Source organism: Medicago truncatula, chromosome 6 (genome assembly GCF_003473485.1).
Source record: "Medicago truncatula cultivar Jemalong A17 chromosome 6, MtrunA17r5.0-ANR, whole genome shotgun sequence".
NCBI classification, from domain to species: Eukaryota; Viridiplantae; Streptophyta; class Magnoliopsida; order Fabales; family Fabaceae; genus Medicago; species Medicago truncatula.
Genome location: NC_053047.1, coordinates 10,974,556 through 10,989,531, shown reverse-complemented (window position 1 = coordinate 10,989,531; position 14,976 = coordinate 10,974,556).

Sequence of the window (14,976 nt, the reverse complement as noted above, 5' to 3'; positions counted from 1 at the left end):
ACATATGGTAACCTCATCTTGAGGGGGTGTATATGAGAATAACATGACAACATAATCATGTGTCATTGTCTCAATGATAGCTCAGTTGGTAGGGATATTGCATATTATATGCAGGGGTCGAGGTTCAAATCTTAAACACCCCAGTTCTCCACAATTTAATTGTGTGAGTTCTAACCACTAAACTACTTGACTAAATAAAAAAAAATAAAAAAGAGTATTCTCATCATTGTAAATATCAAAATCTAAATATTAATATATTGTGTTAAAATGAGTATTCATCCAAGTCTCACATGAGATAATGAGAAGAAAAAAGAGATAGAGATTTTTTATCGGTATAGGTAGTTAATTTGAGTTTCCGTTACCACAACATCTCTTGTCTCTTGAGTGCACCAGAGACTTGGGTAGTTAAGTGTCATTAGAGGGGTTGCAATTTTTCCATGCAATTATTGTAATTGTGAGGTTTGAAAAACTTTATCCTTGTAAAAATTGCAATTGTATGAAGATTGAAAAGGTTTATAACGTTTTCCGTGTAAATCTTGTATGAAAGGGTATTCAATTTTCTCACCGTAAAAATTTCAGGTTGAGCAATAAAATATTTTGTTGAGATTGTGGAAGCAGGTATGAAGTGCCCAATCACAATTTGTATGTGAGTTATACTTTTCTTTTTTCTTCTTTTTTGGTTGTTTTTCTGTTTTGCTGAGATTTTCTCTTTCGAGTCTTCCAAAAACTGGCATTAGAGCAAATATTTTGATCATGGAAGGAGTAGAAGTTGTGTTGCACCATTCATTTCGAGGGAGTTATTCATGAGGACATTTTTTTTTACCCTTTGAAGATGAAGTTGATCACATAGTGAAGAAACATGAGAATTTGGATGAAGGGAGGATATGTTATGTCAAAGATCCATTCATAAAAAAAGAGGTATTTGAAATTTGGAGAGTTAGTTTAAGTTTTCTTCGCCTCAACATCTTTAGTTTCTTGAGTGTACTATTGGATAGGGCTGTTCTGTTTCATGAGAGGGTTTGAATTTTTTTGCACAAAAATTGTAATTGTGGGGTTTTCAGTTTTCCTAGAGAATAGTAGTTTTGTGAGAGTTGAGAGAGTTTGAAATTTTGTTTGTGGAAAAATTGTATGAGGGAATTTGCAATTTTCTCCTTGAAAAAATAGTAGGTTAAGTAATAAATATTATTTTGTTGAGATTGTGGATGTAGGTATGATGTGCCGAATCATTATTGAGTAATAAAATATGTGATTTATATTTTTTTTTACTTCTTGTATGGTTGTGCTTTGCAGAGATTTTTTGCTTGTTGTGTAGTAAGTGTGAGGTTGGAAGTCTCACATTGCTTGAAAAAGTGTAGATTGAGCAACAAATAAATGAGCCCCATGCCTTAAGATTTTTGGTACAAATGTGGTGTACAACTTACTAGTATGGTGGCTCTTATCCTAATGTGATGATGATCCAACTCAGTGAAGCTTCCCATCATAACCCAACAATGCCATCATATTTGATGGTTCAACAAGGGTTCGATCGACTACTTATTTCAAAACTCTTCTTGCCAATCCAGGCCAGGCGGTGTCCTCGTTGAAGCGAGGGTTAGGGATGGCCATTGGACCCAAGCCCAATGGGTACCCACAAAAATTATCCACAATGGGTAGGATAAAACCTCGCTTTTATGCGTTCGGACTTGAGTTCGGGTAATTACCCGCAAATTCAAATGGGTATGGGTGGGGGTATGGGCACCATACTGCCTAGCCCCACAACCCGCATATACTTATTTATTTAATATGATAAATTATTTAGTTATTTTTGGTGTACAATTAATTAATTTATTTAGCTATTCAAGCATAAACCTAAACCTAAAAACTGCTTAATACAGTAACTACTCCTTTCTGTTGGTGTACAATTTTTTAGGGATATTTTTGATGCTTTTTATTTTGCTAAATGTTAGGATTCATGCTATTTTATGAATTGATTTGAATTTTTTTGGATCATGGTTTTATTTCAACTGCAATATTTTTTTATTGTCTTTTCATAGTTAAAGTGCGTGTAATGGGTGCTGATATGAGAACTTAGGTGCCCATAGGATATGGGGAAGGGCAGTAAAGTTGTTGCCCATTCAGATACGGACTTTTTTTTTACAAACGCGGATATGGAGAGGGGCACTATAGTACCATGCTCATTGGGTATCCATTGCCATAACTAGTACCCATTGCCATAACTAGTGAGGGTGTCAATAGTTGTGAAAGTTATCGTGGATGAAAAAAAATCATGCTTGAGGGGGAGCATACCCATGGATTCTCACACTTATGCGGGAGATTGTTGTGTGGCACGTTTGAGGTTGGAAGTCCCACCTTGCTCGGAAAAAGGGAGGTTAAGCGACATATAAATGAGAGGAACTATAAACTCAATGTCTTAAAGTTTTGGGTTAAGATATGATGATCAACCTCACTATTGTGGTTGCTCTTGGATCAATGTTGATGATCACCCGTTCCCGTGTGACCTAATAGGGTATCTCTATGTAAGTATGCTCTTGAAGAATCACTTGGGAAATAATTGGGCGTGTGATTTGATTTTTTTTTTTTTTATATAAGCTCTCTACTTGGAAAAATAAAATTAGAGGGATTGATAGAACAAAGGGAAGAGTGAAAATAGTGTTGAAATAGGCTAAGAGATTATTGTAGGGTTGTTCCTTTAAAGCGGAAAACAAGCGACCAAGGGAACTCTATTTTATTTGGCTTTGATTGTGTTTCTCTTTAAGGATGTAACATATAAATTTTTGGTGTTCATCTTCTTCTATCATATTGGTTTAATTAATGGATTGTTGTTTGAATTGTTTCTGGTTTTATTCAAGTTTATTGGGTTGGTGTTTCTTTTTGTTTAATAGCATAATTTTTATTTATTGTTTGATTAATTTAAAGCAACATGAATCCACAAAAATTGGTGTTGATGTTGGAATCATAGGAACGACCAAGTTTGACATAGTAAAATTCAATGGGTTCAACAATTTTGGCGTATGGGAACCAAGAGCAAGCAAATGTTGTTCAGTAATTTACCAATATAACCTCATTTACAGTTAACTGTCGATGAATTTTAAACGGTGGCAGTTAACTGTCGATGAACATTTACGTCTTTTTCTGATGTGTTTCAACTTTATTAGAAGTTTATATTGCAATTTTCACTCAAGAAAGGTTGGACAAAAGATATAAACGACACTCCATAATTTTTGTCTTCCAATTCTTTTCATAAACTAATCTAATTGTATGAAGACAGAAAATGAACTTAGTTTGCATCATACATCAATCAACTTAGTAGCATGAATTGTAATATCCTACATAGCTTCAACTTTATTAAATTTAAAAATGTAAAAGTTACACTAGCAAATTAACTTTAAAAGAAGATGATTTAATTACCTATGAAAGAATGCAACCGTGGTAACGGTTAGAGCAGAGTTCAACTTGAGGTACCCATCCCAAAGCTTATTAGATATTAGACTTGTTTTCTGCTTTTTATTAGCAGCCATGGCTAAACTTTGACTTTCAAATTTGGTGGTCATATTCATTGTTGACATCTGAAAAAGAATAAATCAAAGATAAAGATAGTTACATTTAGACATACACAATACAAAGTTATTCTTCTCGCTTCTCAAATTGTTCTTTTATTCAACTATAGTTGGTTCAGCGGCAATTAGTTATCGTTCTGCTTTCGAATGACAGTTAATTGTTGTTTGACAATTTTAAAATTGATTAAACTAATTTAAAAAGTGATTAAACGACTTAAAAAAATGTCGTTGAGGTATGTTTATGAACAATTTGTGAAGTGAGAAGAGTGACTTTATATTGCAATTTAACATAACTCATGTTTAATTGCCAGTAGGGTATGTTTATGTGCAATTTGCGAAGTGTCTAACCAGGACCCTTACAACCAATCATAAAAGATATTTAATTAATTTTTTTTTTTGCAAAAAGGTTTTAATTTTTTTTTTTTACGGTGAGGACTTTAATTAGTTAGTTAATTTCATGATAAAAATTATAGATGTTGTTGTAATGTAAATCCACATAATTGTACGTGAACTTAACTCAGTTTGTAAGGACAATGCATAATATATGTAAGGTTTGCGGTTCGAATCCCAGACACAAAAAAAAAATGTAAATCCACACAATTTTATTGAGAGCAAGTTGTAGAGTTGTACGAAGAGATAATATAAACCAACTTGTCGTGGCGGAGCCAGAAAAAAATGTTGAGATGAGCTATCAAAATAAATTTCATTAAAAATATGCATAATATATGCAAGGTCTGGGGTTCAAATCCGGACACCACCAGAAATAAAAAGAATGTAAATCCACACAATTTTATTGAGAGAAAGTTGTAGAGTTGCAAGAAGAGATAACATAAACCAGCTTGTCGTGGCGGAGCCAGAAAAAAAATGTTGAGATGAGGCATCAAAATAAATTTCATTAAAAATATGCATAATAATATATGCAAGGTCCTGGATTCGAACGCCGAACACCACAAAAAAAAAAAATTAAATCTACACAATTTTATTGAGAGCAAGTTGTAGAGTTCCACGAAGAGATAACATAAACCAGCTTGTCGTGGCGGAGCCAGAAAAAAATGGTGAGATGAGCCATCAAAATAAATTTTATTAAAAATATAATTCCACTTCTCCCAAACCCAATGAAAACCTAATAATGATAATCCAATGAATCGATTAATTTCATTAAAAATATAATTCCATTTCTCACAAACGCAATGAATCAATTACATTTTTAATAATTGATTCATTGAGTTTTAATAATTAGACAAAAATCTTTGATATTTGAAGAAATTAAATCGATTTGAATGAAGTACACAAAATCGATACGTACGGGCATCGAGTGTATAACATATGAAAATGAAAACCCAGATAAACAATTGAATTGAATTATTACAGAATAAAATTGTATTTATTTTATTTACCTCTTAAGACTTAGATTATCAAATCATATGAGATGAGATGATGACATTTGAACGTACCGTAGATACTTTCTTCGTTCGTCTCTGCTAATGGGATGTGATGCTGATTAAAGCTTTGTCACCTCTGCGCAAATTTCAAATCCCAAGTCAACCTTTGACTACCCTTGATTACTCACTTTCTGCCCTTCTTCTCCTTCATTTATTTATTTTTATTTAACTTTCTAATTTTCCTTGTAATGTTTTTTTTTCCATATTTTTTTCCTTCCCTTTTTTAATTGAATTTTTTTTTACTATACCTCTTTCACTCCACAATTTTCTACGTTAAATCATTATATTTTTCTTTTTTATTCCAAAATTTATAAATTTATAAACTAAATTTATTATCCTCTTAAAAAAAAAATTTATTATATTATTCTAAACGTTCTTAAAGTGATTAAATATATGTCCTCGTGAGCTTAACTCAGTCGATAGGAACAATATATATAGTATATGTAAGGTCCGGGGTTCAAACCCTGGCCACCACAGAAAAAAGTGATTAAATATATACAAAATGGAAGAGTGAAAAACTTAAAATGGTGTTTTTTTAATGGCACCACAAGCAGCCTTTGATCACAGTTGGTGGGAGAATTGTGATATTGAATGTCTTAAGGATGTTGAATTATGTGATTGATTTTCCAGCAAACTTATTTGTTTAGTTTCTTGAAAGAGAAACATTTTTTTATAAGGCAAGAAGTAGGTAAGGCATCAGAAAAACCGAAAACATCTCAACTAGGTTGACATCTAACCGCGACTCCTATCCTCTACCGCCTACTCCATATATATAAAATAGAAAATATATATAGGAGGACTAGGCCAATACCTTAAAAAAAACATTAGCTATGACCAAATATACTGTTCATTTCCAGGGAATCAATCTATCAAAGTATCTCAGTTGATTTCTCACAAACCAAATGACATTAATTATGTTTACAAGAGCAAATTGCATGACTATTTTGCATTGAGAAAACCAACCTCTATCAGGGAGAAGCCAAATATCATCTAATGAGTTTTAAAGACATATTGCATCTTTTAGAGTCAAGGTTTCATAATTTGAGTGCTTCCATATCAATCTGTCACCAGTTTATTGAAAAGGCAAGACTACTTGCTTCACAAGGTTACATAGATTAGGAAAGAGAGTCTGCAAGGATCGATGAAGGAATATTCCATGATCTATATATCTGAGGGTTTTTCTCAAATGTATATATGACAAGTGTAAACTTCACCCAAAGCATGCCACATGGATGGCATCATGAAACAAACATTGCATTCTTATGCATTTGGCTTTAAATGCTATTCTAAATTGATTTTTGTAACCCTTTATATTTTTTACTTTCTCTATTTCACAATCAGTGTCACTTTAGCCAAAAAATTGTTTTAAAATGAATGTCAGTTTACATTTCCAATTCAACTTTAATTTTTTTCTTTCAACTTTGCCCAAAATAAATAGTCCAACTTTTCTCTCATACAATTTTCAATGCAACTTAAAGTTTGTCTTTTTTCTTATAAAGTAAGGGTAGTTTAGTAAACGACAATCATTGTGAAACGGATTATTTCACAATTTTCGTTATGTCTAATGATTATTTCATTCTATTTCTTAATATGTGTATCAAAACCTTAAACGACAATCATTGTGAAATGGATGGAGTATATTATAAATTAATGTAACATTAAAAAACGAATTATAGAATTATTTTCCCTTTTTTTCTAAAAAAAAATGTATTAAAGTTAAAGTGATGCAAATCCAAATACTTTCATTGATTTAGTTAGGGGTGTTTGCGGTGCGGTTTGGTTTGGTTTTGAGCATAAAAGTCATCCAAACCGCGAGATAAAAAAGCATGGGGTTTGATTTGGTTCGGTTGATTTTTAAAAAGTCATCCAAACTAAACCAAACTAAACCAATGCGGCTTAGATTGGTTCGGTTGATGCGGTTTATCGCGAGATAATTTTTTTTTTACATTAACTATAATATTGCCAACTTATTACAAAATAAACATAGGAAATTTTATTTAGTTGTTTACGTGATAAACAAATTCATCACTGAAAATGAATTGAAGGAGATGGAAGGAATTTGGATTATGGGAGAGGTTGTGGTACGGCGTAGAAATCCCAAGGAGTCCAGGAGAAGTAAATGAAATCAGAAATGAAATGAAATAGTTGGGTTGGGGAGTTGGGCTTGGGTTCAGTTTGGACTTGGAATATGTCGTTAGGCTAGTACAAGTTTAAGTAACAACGATTATTCTTGCAGTTTGGTTTGGTTTGGTTTAGTTGCTGAGATGCAAACTGCAAACCGAATCGAACTACACGGTTCAGTGCAAAAGTCATTCAAATTTATCCGAACCAAGTGCGAGTTTTTGCTGTTTCGGTTTGGATTTGTTTAGTTTGCAGTTTTTCTATTGGGTTAGTTCGATTTTGAACACCCCTAGATTTAGTAATACTTATTAAATCAATTAAAATTTTATTATTGTTTCATGAACACAAAATTATTTATTAAAGGTCAGATAAATTAAATTAAATAAAAGTTTGTTTTTCTTAAATATTTTCCTTGCACATTGGTTGCCAATAGTGATCAAACGAATGAGAACAAATCAAAGTTTATAATTTGGATTTCAAATTGTCACTCATTCATTGTTCTTGATTTTTGTTTAATTAATAATACAACTCATCAAATAGTAACGGTACGACAACTATCGATACAAATGCTTCTGATCCTATTAGAAAGGATGACATGCAGATTCTTCCAGATGCTTCAAGAACAATAATCGAAAGTACTGGTATCACAGGTATGTCATCCAATTATATGACAATAATTACTTTCAACATTCATGCAATATTATTTTTATTTTTTTTGTCAATGAAAACATTTTTTTAATAACCCATCCAATCAAATTAGAGCATAGTGTCACCATATAATTTAAAATCAAATAATATTTCAACATGTGTCACATTTTATTTTGTAAGCCAATCACGGCTTTCGTATTAGCCACTTTTGCATCATATATTTTAGGGGATTCAAATGTAATTTGTTGATTTTTTTTTTCTTCATACATATAATCATATGTCTTTTATCATTTTCATTTACATGTTCCTTTTAGACTCTTTTTCCTTATACGTCACTTTGATAGATGTGTCATGTCATGTTAATCCATTTGTTCATAAACGAGTTTTATTTTTCCTATTTTTTTGTTGATATATGCATTTTTTTTATTTAGTATATCCATCGTTTTTTATTACCGTAACTGGAACAACTATCGATTTCAACAAACCGTTTAAGTTTCACGGGAGTCACTTCAATCATTGATAAACAAAGATGCAATTTTTTCTAACTACGAAAAAGGTTGTCAATGTCTTGAAGGATGACATATCTGTGATACCAATACTTTCGATTCCTACGACATTGAATAGTAACGGTACGACAACCATGGATACAGATGCTTCTGATCCTAGCTGAGTTGGAAAGGCTTACTGCTGAACATGCTGAAAAGGTGAAACAAGCCAATAAAGAAATACTCCTCTGGAAAAAATTATTACTTATGTAAACATTACATCTTGAACTGTCTCGCGGATCATCTGTACGATCTGTACATTATCCACGATACAACTAAGAATGTTTGGGATGCTCTTGAGAATAAATATAACACTAAAAGGCTGGCTCGAAAAAATTTGTTGTGAGCCGATACCTGAACTATAAGATGATAGATGATAAGTCTGTCGAAGAACAATCTCAGGAGCTTCAGAAAATAGTTTATGAGATTTATATTGAAGGGATTAAGTTACCTGATCAGTTTCAAATTGCTGTGATAATTGATAAACTGCCCCCTACCTGGAAGGACTTCAAGAATACCCTTAGGCATACAACTAAGTAGTTTTCTCTTGAAAGTATGACTGCTCGACTTCGAATTGAAGAAGAAGCGAGGAAACACGAACTGAATGAAGAGGTGTTTGTTGTCTCGAACAACAACACTAAAAAGAAATATGTAGGTGTTGTTTTGAAGCCTAATGGCAAACAATTTAAGAATCAGAACCGCTCTGCAAATAAGAGTTCCAATCAGAATAAGAAGGGGAACCAACAAAAGGTCCCAAATCAGCAACCACCAAGGAATGATCATGCTCAACCGTTCACTTGCTTCAATTGCAGTCAACCAGGTCATATGGCACGAAAGTGTAGGAACCCATCTACTAGACCGGCTCAAGCTCATGCTCACTTGACAACAACTGAGGAGCATGCGTACACCGCTATGATAACTGAAATCAACATGGTTGGTGGATCTGATGGATGGTGGATAGACACTGGCGCCTCTCTCCATGTTTGCTTTGATCGTGTTATGTTCAAGACATACAGTACTGTTGATGATCAAAAGGTGCTGCTGGGAGATTCTCACACCACTGAAGTTGCTGGATTCGGAGAAGTGGAGCTGAAGCTCACCTCCGGGAAGACTCTGATTTTGAAGGATGTGATGCACACTCCAAAGATTAGGAAGAATCTAGTTTTTGGGTTTCTTTTAAATAAGGCTGGTTTTGATCAGATCATAGCATCTAATATGTACTCTATTACTAAGGATGGGGTTTTTGTTGGGAAAGGGTACGCTGCTGATGGCATGTTTAAATTGAATATTATGAATAACATTTCTTCTTCTGTTTATATGTTGTGTGATTTTAATATTTGGCATGCACGACTCTATCACGTTAACAAACGAATCATATCTAATATGAGTGGTCTAGGTTTAATTCCAAAGTTACCATCTAATAATTTTGAAAAATGTCAATTTTGTAGTCAAGCAAAAATAACAAAAGAATCACATAAATCAGTAACAAGAGAAACTGAACCATTTGACTTAATACATTCTAACATATGTGAACTTGATGGTAACTTGACTAGAAGCGGACAAAGATATTTTATAACCTTTATTGATAACTGCTCTGATTACACTTATGTGTATTTAATGAAAAATAAAAGTGAAGTGCTTGATATGTTTAAAATATTGGTTAAGGAAATTGAAAATCAATTCAATAAAAGAATCAAGCGTTACCGTAGTGATAGAGGCACTGAATATTTATCACACACATCCAATGAGTATTATAAAAAGCACGAAAGAATTCATGAAACAACTGCACCTTACTCTCCTGAGATGAACGATAAAGCGAAAAGAAAAAATCGAACTTTTACCGAATTAGTAGTTGCTATCATGCTTAATTATGGTGCAGCGCCTCATTGGTGGGGGGAAATTTTATTGACTGTTAGCTATGTGCTAAATGGAGCACCCAAAACTAAGAACAAAGTTTCTCCCTATGAAATCTTGAAGAAAAGACAACTAAACTTGTCTTATATTTGAACATGGGGCTGTTTAGCCTATGCTAGGATTCCTAACCCTAAAAGAGACAAACTAGCCAGTAGAGTCTATGAATGTGTATTCATTGGGTATGCCTTAAAGAGTAAAGCATATAGGTTTTATGACCTTGAAGCTAAAGTGATCATAGAATCAAATGAAACTGATTTCTATGAAACAAAATTTCCCTTTCTATCAAAATATAGTGGGGGTAATAGTAAGGGTGCACATATGAACACTACACCTGTTCACACTCCAGCAATCAGAGGTAGTGATGAAAACATCATAACATATGTTACAGAACTTCGAAGAAGTAAAAGAGCAAGAACTGCTTAAGAGTATGGACCTGAATATGTAGTCAATACATCAGAAGAGGATCCATCAAATCTCAAGGAAGCATTGTCTTTCTTGGATGTTGACTTATGGAAAGAAGCCATAAATGATGAAATGGATTCTCTTTAGTCTAACGAACATGGAACTTGACTGAACTTCCTCCAGGCTGCAAACCAATAAGTTGTAAATGGATTTTGATAAGAAACTGAAACCTGATGGAACTTTTGATAAATACAAGGCTCGCCTTGTAGCCAAAGATTTCAGACAAAGAGAAAATATAGTTTTTTTCGATACCTACTCACAAGTTACTCGAATCACATCCATAAGGGTACCAATTTCCTTAGCTGCTGTTTATAATTTAATTGTACTCCAAATGGATGTGAAAACTACTTTTTTGAATGGTGAGCTGGAGGAAGAAATCTATTGGAACAAACTAAAGGTTTTGTAATCCATGGACAGGAAAACAAAATCTGTAAGTTAGACAAATCTCTGTATGGTCTAAAACAAGCCCCTAAGCAATGGCATGAAAAGTTTGACAACTTAATGATTTTGAATTAGTTCAAGGTGAATGAAAGTGACAAATGCATTTATTACAAGTATGATAAAAACATTTGCACAATCATATGTCTCTATGTAGACGACTTTCTCATATTTGGGTCAAGCATTCCTGCCATAAACTCTGTGAAATCATTGTTGAGTAACAACTTTGATATGAAAGACCTAGGAGAAGCTGATGTAATTCTTGGCATAAAGATTACTAGATCAAATAAAGGAATATCCTTGGATCAATCTCACTACGTTGAGAAGATCTTACGGAAATATAATTATTTTGATTGTAAACCTGCAAGCACACCTTATGATCCAAGTGTAAAAAATTTTAAGAACATTGAAGGGTACAATGATGCAGATTGGAACACCTTGTCGGGTGATTCCAAAGCAACCAGCGGCTATATATTTAGCATAGCTAGAGGAGCTGTTTCTTGGAAGTCTAAGAAGCAGATAATTCTGGCTCAATCCACAATGGAATCTGAGATGATAGTGTAACAGCCCGATTTTTAGCTAGATTTATTTTAATTACTTTTAATTGTGTTTGTGTGTGATTAATTGTGCTTGTGTGTATTTAATTGCCGTCGGGTGCATTTACGTGGATTACCATATTAGAAGGGTATTTTAGTCATTTGACGGGTAAGGGTAAAATGGTAATTTTGGTGAGAATCATTTTAATATTTAGTAAGAACCCTTATTTTACTAAGTTACTAGTGTAGTGATTAGTTTTTACCGTTAGTGACCGTTCGTTATATTTTACCGTTGTTAGTAATTACCGTTGAGTGTATAGAAACTTTTTAGAATTATGTTAGAATGAGTTAGGCCCATTAGAATTTGGAATTGAGCCCATTAAGGGAGATAACATTAGGGTTGTCATAGGAAAATATCTTTCATTCACTTCACAAAACATTTTCCTAGAGAGAGAGGGAGGTAGAGAGAGAAAGAGGTGAAGAGAAGAACAAGAGTGTTGAAGGGAAAGCTTGGGGAATCAATTTGGGTGACCTAGGAGCTGAATTGAAGCAAGGGTTAGAGATAATCAACTTCAAAGGTAAGGGGGTTAGTTATTATCATAATCATGTACAATCTTTGCATTTTCTCATGTTGTATGAAAATGGGTTGGTGAACAATTGTTGTTAAATTCGTGCTCTTGCTGTGATGCTATTTTCTTGTGCTTGAATTGATGATTATGGTATGTTTATGGGTGAAATTACATGTTTCAAAGTATGTATAAATGTTAAGTTATGAAATTATGCTTAATTGGTGAAATTTGATATGTTTTGATTGAAAAGAGATGTGATTCATATTCCATTAATGTGGTTATTGTTAACCGATGCTATTGTAAGTGAATTATGATTTGGGTATACTTAATTGTGGATTGATGATGAGAAATAAATTGTTGTTGGTGGTTTTGTGAAATTGGTGAAGTTGAGTTAAGTGTTCATGTGAAGGACCAAAATGAACTTTTTGATATATATATGGTTGTTGACTAAAATTTTGTTATTGTTGGATGAATTGAACCTATGAGAATTTCTGTTTTCATGTTGTGGTTATGTTAGTTGAGTCGTTTGGGAGAAAACGGGTTTTTCGTGTGAAATGTCGATGTTTAAGCGTTTTCGCCAATAAGTGATTATGTGAGGTTTTGGAAAATGACTTTTGGGATGGTTGAAACATGAAATTTTTATAGATTATGTTAGAGTCAAGTGTTAGGATCGTGTAGGTGAAAACGGCATCAAAATCCGATTAACGGTTTGCATTTTATGCGCGAAATGGTGACAAACACACTTTTTGGAAAAGCTGTAAGCGAACAGGCCAGAAGCACACTTCAGAAGCATCCTTCAGAAGCATGCCAGAAGCGAAATTGCCAGTTCCACCATCCCCTGTTTCGCGTTCTTGCGTCTTTTTCACCTATTTCTGTTTCGAATTGGCCTTTGGTGTAAACATGAAAGTTTTAGATAATTATGTTAGCTTTCTAATGGCTTTGGTTTGACGTCCAAATGATTTTTAGAACTTGAGTTATGATCAAATCACTACACATGGGTCATCTGAATTTTTGTGAAAACTTATCATAACTTTTTCTTTGAGCCGTGGAACTTTTCCAAACTTGAATTTGGGTTTAATGAGGTACTTAGAGTGAATAATTGAGTATGCATGTATATGTTTGAGGTATGATGACTATCGTGAGAAACGTATGCTAATTGCTTGGAATATAAGAATTCTTGAATTGGTAAAATCAAACGTGATGAGTGATGTTTGTTGATTATTGAAAATCATGTAATTGATGTTGGATGACATTGTTGATTATTGGTAAATATGTTGATGTGTGATGATGAATACTATGATTTATTTGTGTGGCCATGTTTTCTTGATAATGCAATGTTGTGGAGATAATCAATATAATTGGGTGTTGTCCTATATATTGAGTTGAGATTGTGAATTGTTGTCGCATTATCGAGTCCTTATACATGTCCATGCATCATAGTCGTTGTTGTTGTAAAAGAGTTGAACTCTTTTACTTCGAGATTATTGTAAGGCAGGTGTGAGCCCTTACATTCGATGTGCAAGTGGCATCGAAAGGTGACGACCTTGTTGAGATTTGGTACCGCATGCATTTATGTGTCCATAAGTGCATATCATAGCATGAGTCCTATGTGAATTGTGTGATTGGTGATGATTTGAGATGAATGAATGTTGATAATGATTGTCTATGATTGATGTTGTGAATGAATATTTATGATTGGATAATTATTCATGTGATTGATATATGTGGATACGAACTATCAAGTTGTGGTATAAGTATTTATGCATGACTAATATTATTCAAGTACATGATATTATTTGATTTGATTATTATCTGGATTATGATAATGTAATGCTTACCCCCAGTGGTTTTAACCGCTTACTTGCCTGTATGGGTGAGTAGACGTTGTGCAGGAGTAGTCTCGGTAAGTCTTTGCATGGGATATCGGGAGCTTCCTCCGATATCGGTGTTGTGTCGGCTCGGATCTAGGATTGTCGTGTCGGTCTAGATTAGGTTGTTATATTTTTCCTTTGAATTATTATTTTGTTGATGACTACCCGTATGTTTGGGTTTTGAGATTTATCTTTGGGATATGATTTATTTGCTCATGGCATGTATATATTTGATCACTCTAATTTGTATTCCGCTGTAACTGTTGAGGTTTACATACATGTCTATCGGTTTTTGAATTTTGAATAAGACGTAATCTCTATTTCTTGAATAAATGTATTATTCGAATGTTTAATTGCTTTAATAGAAATAGGAGCGTTACAGATAGCACTAGCTACTGCTAGTGAAGAAGCAAGTTGGATAAGATCCTTGCTAGCTGAGATCCCTTTATGGGAGAAACTGTTACCGGCTGTGTTAATTCATTGCGATAGTATCGCGGCTATTGCAAAGATTAAGAATCGTTATTACAATAATAAAAGACGACAGATAAGGTGAAAACACAGCACGATTAGAGAGTGCATCTCTAATGGAACGGTTAGAGTTGATTTCGTACGGACTAATGAAAACTTAGCTGATCCTTTGACGAAAGGGCTAAATACAGAGAAATTCCGAGAAACATCCAGTAGGATGGGACTAATGTCTATAGCTCACTAAGTGATGGTAACCCGATCTACATGACTGGAGATCCCAAGATTTAGGTTCAATGGGTAATAACAAATCATGAAGTGATAGAACATGCTATGAGAAAAAGGATATGGAAAGCATGATTCTGCAGTGAAAGAAGGATGAGTTAATAACAACTCTTAATGAGATCT